The sequence below is a fragment of the Pinus tabuliformis genome, chromosome 5_2 (genome assembly GCF_031772625.1).
Source record: "Pinus tabuliformis cultivar Carrire ecotype Pingquan chromosome 5_2, CPIR1, whole genome shotgun sequence".
Taxonomy (NCBI): domain Eukaryota; kingdom Viridiplantae; phylum Streptophyta; class Pinopsida; order Pinales; family Pinaceae; genus Pinus; species Pinus tabuliformis.
In genome coordinates, this window is record NC_142306.1 from 292,726,831 (window position 1) to 292,739,764 (window position 12,934).

Consider the following 12,934-nt stretch of genomic DNA (forward strand, 5'->3'; position numbering starts at 1 on the left):
GGAGGGGATTAGCGCTAGTGGAGCGAGCAATGTTGCAGTGGCAGCAATGGACAACGTTGTCCGCTTCATGACTGTGAGAGATTCCCCCTCTGGAAGTGCCTCGGCGGCTAAGCAGATGCTGTCGAGGTCTCACCATTCTCACAGGAGGCAAGGGAAAGAAATTCCAACAGACCACGGGGTAATCCAGACCCCCTGCAACCAGAGCCGACTGAGGGATGAGCCAGACAGACGGAGAAGATATCCCGACAGAGACGGAGAGGCCAGGCAACTGCATTACCACCAACATTCTCTGATCATATACTGTGATATCCCTTATGACTTCACCTGCCTTGCGTTGGAGCTCACCCGCCATAACTGTTGCCGTCACCTAAGCCGAATTAACTTGCTGAGCATTAACTAACCCCTGCAGCTTCGCCTTATACCAGCTGCATCCGATAGCTTCATTGTCTATGGCTGCCATGTGATGGCCATTGGCCGGCATGTGGCCAACCTCCCACGCCTGTCCCATCTCAGTTAGCACCCGCATCCGGGGCACAATACTTTCAAATTAAATATATTAACAAAATTTAATATTTCAATTATTATTTTTGAAATCATAAATAAAATTGTTTCACTCTACCTCAATATAAATACAATAAGCTTGAAATCAATAATTCAAATAACAAAAGCTGAAAAATTAAAAATATATCAATTAGTAAAATATATTATTCCATCTTAAATGGGAGAGCTTATAACTTATCATGATTCAAATCCAAACTTAGTCGTTTCACATGGTTTCAATTATTGGAATTATGGTATTTGAATAATGATTTTAATAAAGAAAATTCTTCAATCTTATATGGTGCAATGAATATTTAATAAATGAAAATAAATTAGAGGATAATTTAATGCAAAGTATAATAATTGAATGTAGTACGTTTTCCAAAGTGTTTAACTTATTGGAACTAGTATTTCCTCCTAACATTGCCAAGTTTCATCATCCATTGAACAAAATTGGAGAAAAAATTCTTCCCTGAGAAAGGCAAAATTATTGTTTATAAGTTTTTTTCCTCACTCTTCAACATGTGTGTTTCTTTGCGACATCATATTACTTTCATTTTTGGTAAAATTTCCACCATATTCATTGTTGAAAGTATTTTTCAATACCTCGAGTCCAAAATTTTTTCTACAAAATGATTTACAAATGAAACAAAATCTATTGCATTATTTGGCCTAAATACAATTGCCTTATTGTTGTAAGATGGGATATATGCATTTTTTGTTCTTTATTGTTTTTACTTTACTTTAGCTATCAATTATTTTTTGCATAAAATATAGGTAGTAAGTAACAATGTTGCATATTACTATCCTTCTTGTAGTTTTACTTTGACTATGTATTAGTTTGTCTTTTACCAAAACTTTATGTCGCTTATCAATAGTTTAACATATGGAATTCAATTTTTGTTATTTTTTATTATTATCTAAATTTATTTATTTGTAGGGAGATTGGTTAAGGTCTTATTATGGGTTGTTTAGGAACTTATATTTCTATTAGTTACTAATTTTTTGTTTTTTGTTTTATTTCCTCTTTATTCAACTTTTCTATTTTTATTTTATTTTTCCTTTTTCTATTTTTTTCCCAAGGAAAAAATCATATTTTCCATTATATAATATATTGAAAATTACATGTTGTATTTGTTGCATATAAAGTATATGCTTGAAAAAAGGTGGTTCTATCCACCAGCTAGTATAATGTCATAACATAGCTAGATGTTCATAAACTATAACAAAAAACTAAACAATATATAGATATGATAAGCAAAAATATATAGTAGTAGTGTAAGTCAATAGTTGTTGAGGATCATGTTGTCTCATCTGTTGTCTAGTGCTACTCTATGAAAGGCCTGTGATAAAATTGATAGACCTCCTGTCCCTGTTGTTCCTGAATCATCCATTGTCTGATTGATTGTTGCGCGGCTTCCTTGGAAAGACTGTCAGAAATTTGGTTCCTTTCCCTATAAATATGATGACATACAATAAAATCAAAATGAGATTTTAAGTTTGTAATTTCATCCAGTAATCCTTTGAGTGTGTGCACGTGATAATGAGACTGTGCATTGAACCAATTGATGACAATTTTGGAATCCCCAAAGATCTGTAGTCGACTATAGTACTTTTCAAGAGAAAAAATAAGGAGAAGTCTAAGACTGTTGAGTTCGGCATAATTATTGGTGCCCCTGCTGAAACCCATCTTTAGTTTATAAAAATGGTCCTTTGATAAGTATAGAATAGTGCCACCACTACAACCAATTTCTTGTGTAGATCCATCGAAAAAATCCCAAGGGAAAGATTTATCAATGACTTTAGGGGCTATATGCCAGATGCGATGTGGTAGATCTTCCTCAGGAATCAAATTATACAGTGCCTCAATGTGTGAGCAGGTGAAGTTCCAACCAATGGAGGTATCATGAAATATTTTCTTATTTCTTCCAATCCAAATGCCCCAACAAACCAGTAATGGAAGGTTATGGAGTTTATGAGTGTTGACATTATTCCACCAAGAATTCCAAGTGGTTTGAATATTTACCCCCTGCCATCTAGAATTAATCGCAAGAGTTTGATATAATTGGTTCCATACATGCTGCACAATGGGACATAATAAAAATAGATGATCAATGGTTTCAACACTATTCTTACATAGATAGCAAAGTGAGGGGCCATGAATGGATCTGCATTGTAAGTTGTCATTGGTAGGAGCCTTGTTGTTTAACATGCACCACATGAAAAGTTTCTCTTTTGGAGGTGACTTGAGCCTCCAAAGAATGCGCCACCACCAATCTTTTATCTCTGGTTCATGGTCCAAATATATGAAGAGATAACCATCCTTGGGAGTGTATCTACCATGCGCAGAAATGGCCCATATCAGTTCGTCTTCTCGCTCGGTGATCCTAACATGGGATTCAACAAGGGCATTGATATATCTATTCCAATCTTGTCCCCACTAATTGGGGATCATGAGGTCCTGTGCTGATTTTCCAAGCTTGACTGAGCATCGTCGAATTATCTAGGTCTGCAATCTAGGATATGTATTTAGTACCAGCAGAATCTAGGAATCATGAAATTCCAAGTAGGAGGAGGTGTGCATTTCCACAACCTGACCAGCATCTCTGCTAATAAGGAAATTTTCACTTGTCTCAATAAGCCATACCAATCCTTGTTTGATGGCTGATATGGAATGAGTGACCACCCTCCAAATTGAAGATATTTCTATTCTATTCCTTACAGGCCTATGGAGCCAATCCAATGTCGAGAGGGGGTATATATATTTGTAGTATACCACCTCTTTCCATAGACTGGTAGTAGTAAGTAGTTGCCATCCCAATTTGGCTGCAAGAGCCTTAGCAAAATAGTTGAGGTATTTCATACCCCAACGCCCCCATTTCTTGGGTCTAGCAATTTGTTCCCATCTAACCCATGCAAAATTCCTTCCCTCATTGCTTCCTCTCCATAAAAACCTACAACAAATCTATTGTATTATGTTAATGATGCCTTTAGGTATCCAAGCTAGAGCCATCTAGTAAACTGGTATGGCTTCTAATACTGATTTGATGAGCACCAATCTTCCTACCCTTGATAGCCAATGTTGTTGCCAAATATTAATTCTGGCTTCAATCTTTTCTACCAACCATGTCCAATCAACTATATGATAATTATTGGGTATAAGCCTGTAACCCAAGTATTTAAGACCATCTTCAAGAGCTAGGTGCCTGTATGGAAATTGATGATGTGCATATAATCAATCATTTTGAGAGAAATTCATAGTCATAATGGTGGATTTGATATGATTGGGCACCATACCTGTGGCTTTGAAAAAAGTGGATAAGATATGCAGAAATTTTGAGGAGTCTCTTATGGAACCGTCAAGAAATATGAGTACATCATCAATGAATAAAATATGAGTGAGAGTAGTAACTTTTGTCAATTTAACCCTGAGGATGTCCCCAAAAGATCTGGCTTCCGATATTAGTCTACTTAAACCTTCCATAATTAGGAGGAAGAGTAGAGGCGAAAGAGGGCATCCCTGTCTAAGGCCTCTCTCAGCATGAAATAAATTTGATGCAACTCCATTAATAAGAATGCTATAAGAGATCGAAGAAATACAACACATGACCCAATTGATAAAGGTATGAGAGAAACCAATCTGTGTTAGAATGAGGCGAAGATAAATCCAGTTGGCTATGTCGAAATATTTGGAGAGATCGATCTTGAGAATGATACTTTTCAGATTCCTAATTTTTATGGAGTGTAGTCCTTCCTGAGTTGTACCAATGGCTTCATGAATCTGTCGATGATTTAGGAAAGAAAATTTCTCCTTTGAGATGTGCTGGGATAAGATGGGTTTAATGCGATTGGCAATGATTTTGGAGATAATCTTGTAGATACAATTGCATAAGGAGATGGGCCTGAAATCATCAAATGAGAGGGGCATATCAGATTTGGGGATTAGAGAAATGAAGGTGGCATTGAAAGCTTCGTACATTCTTTCATTCAGTCTGCAATATTCAATAGCCAATAGGAGATCATGTCCAATTAATTCAAAGAAATTCAGGTAGAATTCAACAGGCCATCTTTAGGACCCAGACTCTTATCCTTCTTAAACAAATTCAGTATTGTTTTTATCTCCCCCAACGTGATTGATTTATTCATATTTTCAATCTCATCTTCATCCACAAACCAAGGAAATTGTCTGACCACCCTGAATATCTCTTCTATTGTTTCTTCACAAGGGGCTCTAAAGAGATGACCAAAGTGTTTGATACCCATGTCAGCCAGTTGGTTGAAAGAATGAGCCTCTCTACCCTCATCATCTTTTAGTAACCAAATGGTATTAGTGATCTTCCTACCTCTGGCACATTGCTGGAAGAATTTTATGTTGTCATCACCATCTTGGAGCCATATGGCTCTACTCTTAAGTCTCCAGTCTTCTTCCTTTTGTCTTAAGATTCTATGTTTTTCTCCTTCTAGGCTTGATAGATGTAGTTTATTTTACATGGATGAAAAATTATTATTTCCAGAGTCCATCAAACTGGCAAGTTCAAATTCAATTTGCTGAAGATTTTCCTCATCCCTTTTCTTCTTCTCCTTGGCCCATTCGATCGTTCTATGCTTGAGTCTAGTTAGATTACTAACTATGACTTCCGCAGGAGACCTATCATTTTCATGGCTGCAAGTAATCCACATATCTTTTACTATTTGGTGGAATTCCTCCTCTCTTAACTAGGAAGAATTGAATTTGAATGGTGACTTTGGCTTGGGAGAGGTTCCCACAATTTCTAGGAAAATTGGTGAGTGATCTGAAATGCCTTCAGAGCCAACCCATTGCCTGATGTTATCGAAACAATCCACTAATGGTTCCTTAATGATAAAATGATCCAACCTTATTTCTATCATGGCATCACCTGTCCTCCAATTTTTCCAAGTAGGTTGGATCCAAGCCATTTCAATGTTGAGAAAATTGTATTGATCCTAGAGTTGCTTAACAAATCAGTGAAAGAGTCAATCTGAGCATGGTTTCCCCATGAATATTCATGGCCTAATGAAAAGTTTAAATCTCCACCTATAATAATATTATCTTTTTCCATGAATGGTGCCCTCATTAAGTCCTCCAAAAATACTTCTCTATTATGATAAGGGCCATATATATTAATCAATCTCAAGGGAATTCCTAATTCTTCTGAGAGCACATCTGCTGCTAAAACCCCTTCCCTGCCCCATACATTATCTATCTTCATAGTTCTATTATTGATTCCTGTGGCACATCCACCAGACCTGCCTCGTACATCCAGAGCATGAAAGGTTCACACGGGAAGAATGGATTTTAAAATGTTAATAATAATTTCACCATCTCCAAGGGTCTCCTATAGGAAAATTACATCCAACTTTTCAATCTCAAATAGCCTCCTAAGAGCCAATTTTTTGTCAGGGTTGGCCAAGCCCCTACAGTTGAAGGATAACCACTTCATTTGGGAACCAGATCCAGGTTTCCTTCTGCTCTAAGAACCCGATCAATAGAAATTTATTTACTAGATGCCACCTTAATCCTGGATTTGTGAATGGCCTTAGATATGTTGTAGTGTTTGTCTCTTGATGGCTTCGGTCCACTAGGAGTGGAGGCATCACCAATGACACAACCGAATGTTAGGGAGGGTTTGACATGTGCAAGGGATCCTAACGTATACCTATGGAATGTGTTATTATTTGATGAGGCCTCACCATCGACCAAAGTCAGAATTGTAGGACCTTGAAGGGCAGACAAGATGGGGGCAAGAAGCTAAGGGGGCTCGGTGCCAGGGGACACGAGATGGGATTCAAATTACAAGAAGAAAGAGCAACCCCAAATAAAGAAAAATATGTAGAGGCATCATCAAAAATTAATTGACCAAATGTTTCCAGTGAGAAGGAAGAGAGAACAACACCTGGAAGTAGATCAAATCTAGAAGAGTGTGTTCAAGTAATCCTTGCTAAAGGTGGTCAAGTCGCCTGTTGCTGAGTGCTTTTGACATGTCTGTGGTCTATTTTGTGCTTTATGTGGGAGTTCCTCCAATCCTCTTGCCTCTGTCTATGGCCCTGTCAACTCCTCCAATGGGCTCACCTCTTTTCTTTCATTTGTAATTAGCAAGAATTCCTTATAAATATGGCCAACATCATGTTAGCTTCTACATCTAAATGGGATGCCTTCATAGTCGAAGATCTATAGCCTGGTGAGCCTTTGATATTATAATCTCAATATTTCTACTAGTCCATCCCTGGTATCCAAATTCAGAAGGATTGGGGTGATAGCCATGTTTCTCGCCTCTATAAATAATTTTCCATGGTCCAGATAAATGCCCAAATCATCGCCAATGCAACAAAATACCTCTTCATGCCAAAAATGCAGCAGTAAACGAGGGATCTACACCCATATAGGTTTGTCACCCATCTCCTCTTGGTTAGGATCGAATAGTGGTGTCCATCGCTTCAGTAGCAATGGTACCATCTCTATGTGCTAGAATTTCGACATGACCCAATTCACATGATTAGTGTGTGCAAAAATTAGGGCAAACTAACCCCTTATCATGGTCAAAATAGAAGGTAGTTGTTCGAGGATTTGTCCCCAAATCTCCACAACCTATCTTTTGAGCCGCGATGTGGTATAGTTTTTCCCCCGTGCTCTTCCACCCAAAAATATGATTACTGTGTCTAGAACCTGTGCCATTTTAATTCCTTCCATGAAGACAAGTAGACACCCATGCTCCCTAACCTTAGTGTATTTCAACTTTTTGCCCGATTTTTTTTGTGTGCCCTCCACTGATTGCCCTACATGGCGGGGCAGATTGTCCTCTACTTCTGAAAACCAAGATTCATCATGCTCAAGTATAATATGAAGAACTCGATTGAAGCATCCGAAAGTCTACACCAATTGGGACGACTGAATTACTTGAGGAGTAGGGTTTGTCTCTACAGGTCACCTTTGCCCTAAGATATTGGTGTGATAGTCTTCTGCGTCAGCCCTAAAAACCTCATCCACAGTTGTAGAGGACTTTCAAAATCTTACTGCCAAGTTGGATAGTTGTTCTTGCTCCCATGATTGTATCTTTGGAGGTGATGAAATAGTAAGAACAAGGTATGGGTGATAATCCATCAAGAAGGCCTGTAATGTGTCTAGTGACGCAACAGTGCTAGGAACTGATATGGAGGGTTCAAACCCTAGGGCAGAAAACAAGGCCTCCTCTTCACCCAAAGGAGAGATATAGGCATCTACCTGGTCCTCAATCCACATCGACATAGAATCTATGGAATCGATCGAGTAGTCCACTAACTCCTCCTCCATCTCATCTAAAAGTCTTGAGTGAGATCAAACTCCAAAAAAAATCCATGGATAATGGCGCTTAGGAGTGCTAACCCTATCTTCCTTCAAACCGTTGCAGCAGCCACTTGCAATTCGTCTATCGCGTCGTCCTCCACCACTAGCGACCACCTCTTCAGACCTTCGGCGAGATGTTATCCTAGCCCTAATATTTCGCTGAACTTCGTGACGATGCAAGATTTCAGAGTCACTTTCTCTTGGATATTTTTTTCCTTTTTTTATTATTTCCATTTTCACGAATAATTTTTTCTCCATATTTTCAATTTAAGATGACTTATTATTATATTAAAACTATATTTTAATAAATTTAATTATAAAAAATTATATATTTAATAAAAAATAATATATATATATATATATATATATATATATATATATATATATATATATATATATTTATATGTTAATATAAACAATATTAGTTAAACATATTTTTAAATTTTTGATGATGATATTCAACAATAAAATTTTTGATTAATTATTTTATTTTTATAATAAAACTTTTGTATTTAATATTTTTTAATTTAATTAAATTATTTCAAAACTAATCCAATATTACTATATATATAACCCTGGTTTAAAACATAAACTACAAAACAAATCATCATTCAACTAAACTACAAAATGCTCTATATCATTGAATTTTTGTGGGTAGTTTTGAACGAGAGTGTAGTTTGAACGAGCATCGATATTTCCATGTTGGCTGTAACTCAACGGTTTAGTCTAAAATCTCAAATAAATAACTTTTTCGTGAGAAAAAGTGATACGTGGATGATAAGAACGTTCGTTATTATAATTTATTATATAAATTTTAATTTATCTTATTTTAAAAATTTATTTTAAAATAGTGGTTCTTGTATTAGAATATTATTTTTATATTTACAAGTAATTGATTTTAAATAATTCATAAATTAAAAATAGAATTATCATCATTATTTTAAATTTTAATTTTAACTAAAACAAATATTTTGTATTTTAAATTAAGCATAAAATTTAAATTAGTAAAATTAAAAATAATATATATTCAAAACCGTGCTTACTTTTAATTTTTAATATCACAATAAAATTTTAAAACCTATTCAACATTGTATTTCATTGTAAAACTTGTAAAAAAAAATCTCAAAACTTATTTCATTACAAAACTTATAAAATATTTATTTAGCCTATAATACTCACTTTTTTTCGGACTAATTATGAAAAAGATAACTCACAAATAAAAATGACCATAATAATTTTGAAACATTCCAAATTCCAAATGCATCTTCAAATTGTGTTTCTAACTCCCCATTTTTACAAGTTGACTATTTTAGTTTAAGTATTAGGGGGTTTACGCAGTGCATTATATTAGATATCATTTTGGGATTCAACTGCGTTAAGTAAGTCATTCACGTATGACCATTTCCATGAGAGGTAGTCGTAACTGACTAATTTCTCATGATTTTTGAATAGTTCACTTAGCACTCATTGCATCGGGTGATGCTCACAGGGGTGAAGAAGTGGGATTGAAACTAGTGAAATGAATCACATAGCGTCAATCATCACTTCCGGGGCTTGCACCCGGTAACCAGGACTTCCCGGGAGGTCACCCATCCCAGATCGCCTCTGGCTCAAGCGCGCTTAACTGTGGAGTTTTCCCCACAATCAAGCCCACTTAGCTTGCTACCCCATTTGCAAAACCTTAGCAAGTATTGTGCCTCATGAACCATTCAAGAAGAGATCCCTTCACTCTTTTTGAATTTAAGTATTAGGGGGTTTACGTAGTGCATTATATTAGATATCATTTTGGGATTCAGAAATCATGAGAAATTAGTCAGTTATGACTACCTCTCATGGAAATGGTCATATGTGAATGACTTACTTAACGCAGTTGAATCCCAAAATGATATCTAATATTTCAGTTTACTTTACTTTCTTTTAATTATTTAGTTAATGAGACTTCTAATATATAGGTTTAGAGGAAAGTCTCTCGAAATTTAAGGTAAGTTTAAAAATATTATGATGAATATATTTAGATGTATATTTTGTTAATAGGTGGATGAGGTTGGGAACTTTGAGGAAGGACTCTGAACTAATTTGTCTAACTAACAGATAGTTAGGGAAATTATAATTATTAGTTCTCGCTTCTTTGGAGATAAATGGGCCTCAGTGGGAAGAGAGGGGTTTCCTGCTTACTATTTAGGGAAATTATGATTATTAGTTCTCTCTTCCTTGGAGATAAATAGGTCTCAATGTGAAGAGAGGGGTTTCCTACTTACTATTTCACGAAATAGAGGAGATTCAACCAAGACAAGTGTAGAAGTACAAATGGATCTCAGTGGGAAGAGAGGGGTTTCCTGCTTACTATTTCACAAAATAGAGATGATTGGACCAAGACAAGTTAGGGAAATTATGATTACTAGTTATCTCTTCCTTGGAGATAAATGGGTCTCAGTGGGAAGAGAGGGGTTTCCTGCTTACTATTTCACGAAATAGAGGAGATTCGACCAAGACAAGTGCAGAGTACAAATGGGCCTCAGTGGGAAGAGAGGGGTTTCCTGCTCAATATTTCAGGAAATAGAGGAGATTGGACCAAGACAAGTGTAGAAGTATAATGCATGTGGAGTGAATTATTGAGTTGGGCTAGAGCCAATCGAAGATTCCACAAAAGACCAATTTCAGTCTAGACTGGAGAAGGTTCTTGAGCTCTGCAAGTGTCATTACAACTAAACTACTCTGGTAGTTGGTCAGGCTTTGCCTGGTCGTTGTCACTAAACTACTCTGTTCAGTCTAGACTGGAGAAGAGTATTGAGGTCTGCAAGTTGATCTGCCTAGTCATTGTCACTAAACTACTCTGGTAGTTGGTCAAGCTCTGCCTGGTCATTGTCACTAAACTACTTTGTTCAGTCTAGACTGGAGAAGAGTATTGAGGTCTACAAGTTGATCTGCCTGGTCATTGTGACTAAACTACTCTGGTAGTTGGTCAAGCTCTCCTTGGTCATTTTCACTAAACTAGTCTGGTATTTGGTGAAGCACGAGGGAGGTAAGGACAAGATTGTTGATCTCATTGGAAGGGTGGAGGGTATTATTCATTAAGCTCCTCGATAATCCATTAATCTCATATAAGTATTTTATATTGGTTGTCGAAAAGAATGTTTTGTGCATAAGGTATGTATATAAATATATGTGTTCAATACTGAAACTATTTTCTTGTCTCTGAAATTGTTTCCTTTTCAGTTTATAAGATGTAAAACTAAATAAGAAATATTAACATGCATGGTATAGGAACAGTGAATATGCTAAGTTTGCATCAGTACTGTTATTGAGATAACAAAGTTTATTTGTATACTTGGATGAGTTTTAGAAGACAGAGAAATAATCGTGTGGAATATGACAAAATGAACAACATTTATTAAAGAGAAGGTACTTGTTGTCAGGTTAGTTTAGTCTGTCCTACGGGTGGTAACCCAACGACTAGATAGCCCGATACCCTTGGAGCAAACAAATATAGAAATATAGATGCAGAACAAAGGGAAACTGGGAAACCCTCTCTCCTTCTCGGAAAACTATTTGGGAAGGATGAATTTAACTATTTCATTATAAAAACCCTCGTGGGTAATCCTCCAAAATAATTTTAAACAATCATCCACAAAAATGGTAGCTATCTAAAACAATTGATAAACAAGATCTTTTTAACATGGCCAAAAAGTAAGGAAGTTGCAAAAGAAAAATGTAATACATTATAGATTATCCTGATGAGAATAATAGCAACAAATTCCATATTGTTAATATTCATATTAATACTTAATAAGGAAACAGATATAACAAGGAAGTATTGAGAATATAATATTCCTTAGTAATTGCGAAAACCTGTTAATTAAAATAGAATAAGGAAAACTAAATTTAGAACATGAGTTCAGATCGCCAGGATAAGTATCAATTCAGTTTGCCCGAAGGTGAGAGGAAGCTTAAACACAATACATATATAAAGACAATATAAATTTTCCAGATAACAGAAAACACTATTTTAATTCGAGGAACATGGCCAGATGAACTCGAGCTCACTTTATTAAGGAGAAAAACACCACAAGGTTTGTGCACTACGACGTATGGAAATTCGACTAACTGTAGGGTTCTCAAACCCTCGAGCAAAATTACTATTGTTGAAAACTATGAATAAAGGAAACGAACCCCCAGGGAAAAAAGAAACTCATTGATTTGAAAGACTACAAGGTTGTTAGGCTAAACCACAAGGGTTTTCAAGTGAACCTGGAAATAGAAAATGGTGGCTGGTTAATTATCTTTCCTTTTTTTGGTAACAAACCCAACCTAGGAATGACATGACCATTAAGTTGAATAGAGGGTAATACATGCACAAGAAAAGAAAACAATAAGGGTATTGGGTATAAGATAATTAGCATTTCATTATGTAGTTGAAGAGAACTCAACTGTTAGGGCACAATAATTACCTAAGGAAAATTGACATTTCCATTACCCTAATCAAAACTGTGAAGGAAAATGAGAAAACCATTAGAATACTTGACAGAGACAACAATATAAATCACTAACTATAGGCTCCATAAACACTAAGTGGTACCTAAATCTTAATCAACAAACTCCTATAACCAAGCATCGGCCCCATAGGTAAGTTGTCTGTGGCATTAAATAAACCCATTCAACAAATTGAGTTGTCATCAATTTTCTCATATTTAGTACAAGTGTTTTCACAATAATGATACAAAACTCACCTACAATGAGTATCTGAAGATTAAACTATCAGAAGGACTCTATGAATAGAAAGATGGAAAAACTATCACTAGAAGTAGATAGGTGCCACGAATCCACACATTATTAGAATGAAATTTTATGGAGATGATTTCGGGGGGAGTATATCCTAACCATCCTCTCAAACATTGGAACTGTCGAATGGGTACCAAGATCAATGATGATGGAGATGTCATTTGTCTAACGTATGAGCTGCCAGGGACCTTGGAGAAGTTTCATGAAATTTTCAATTACCATACTATTGATCTAGATTTGGGGTTCCAAATAAAAATAATGTTTAGTATAACG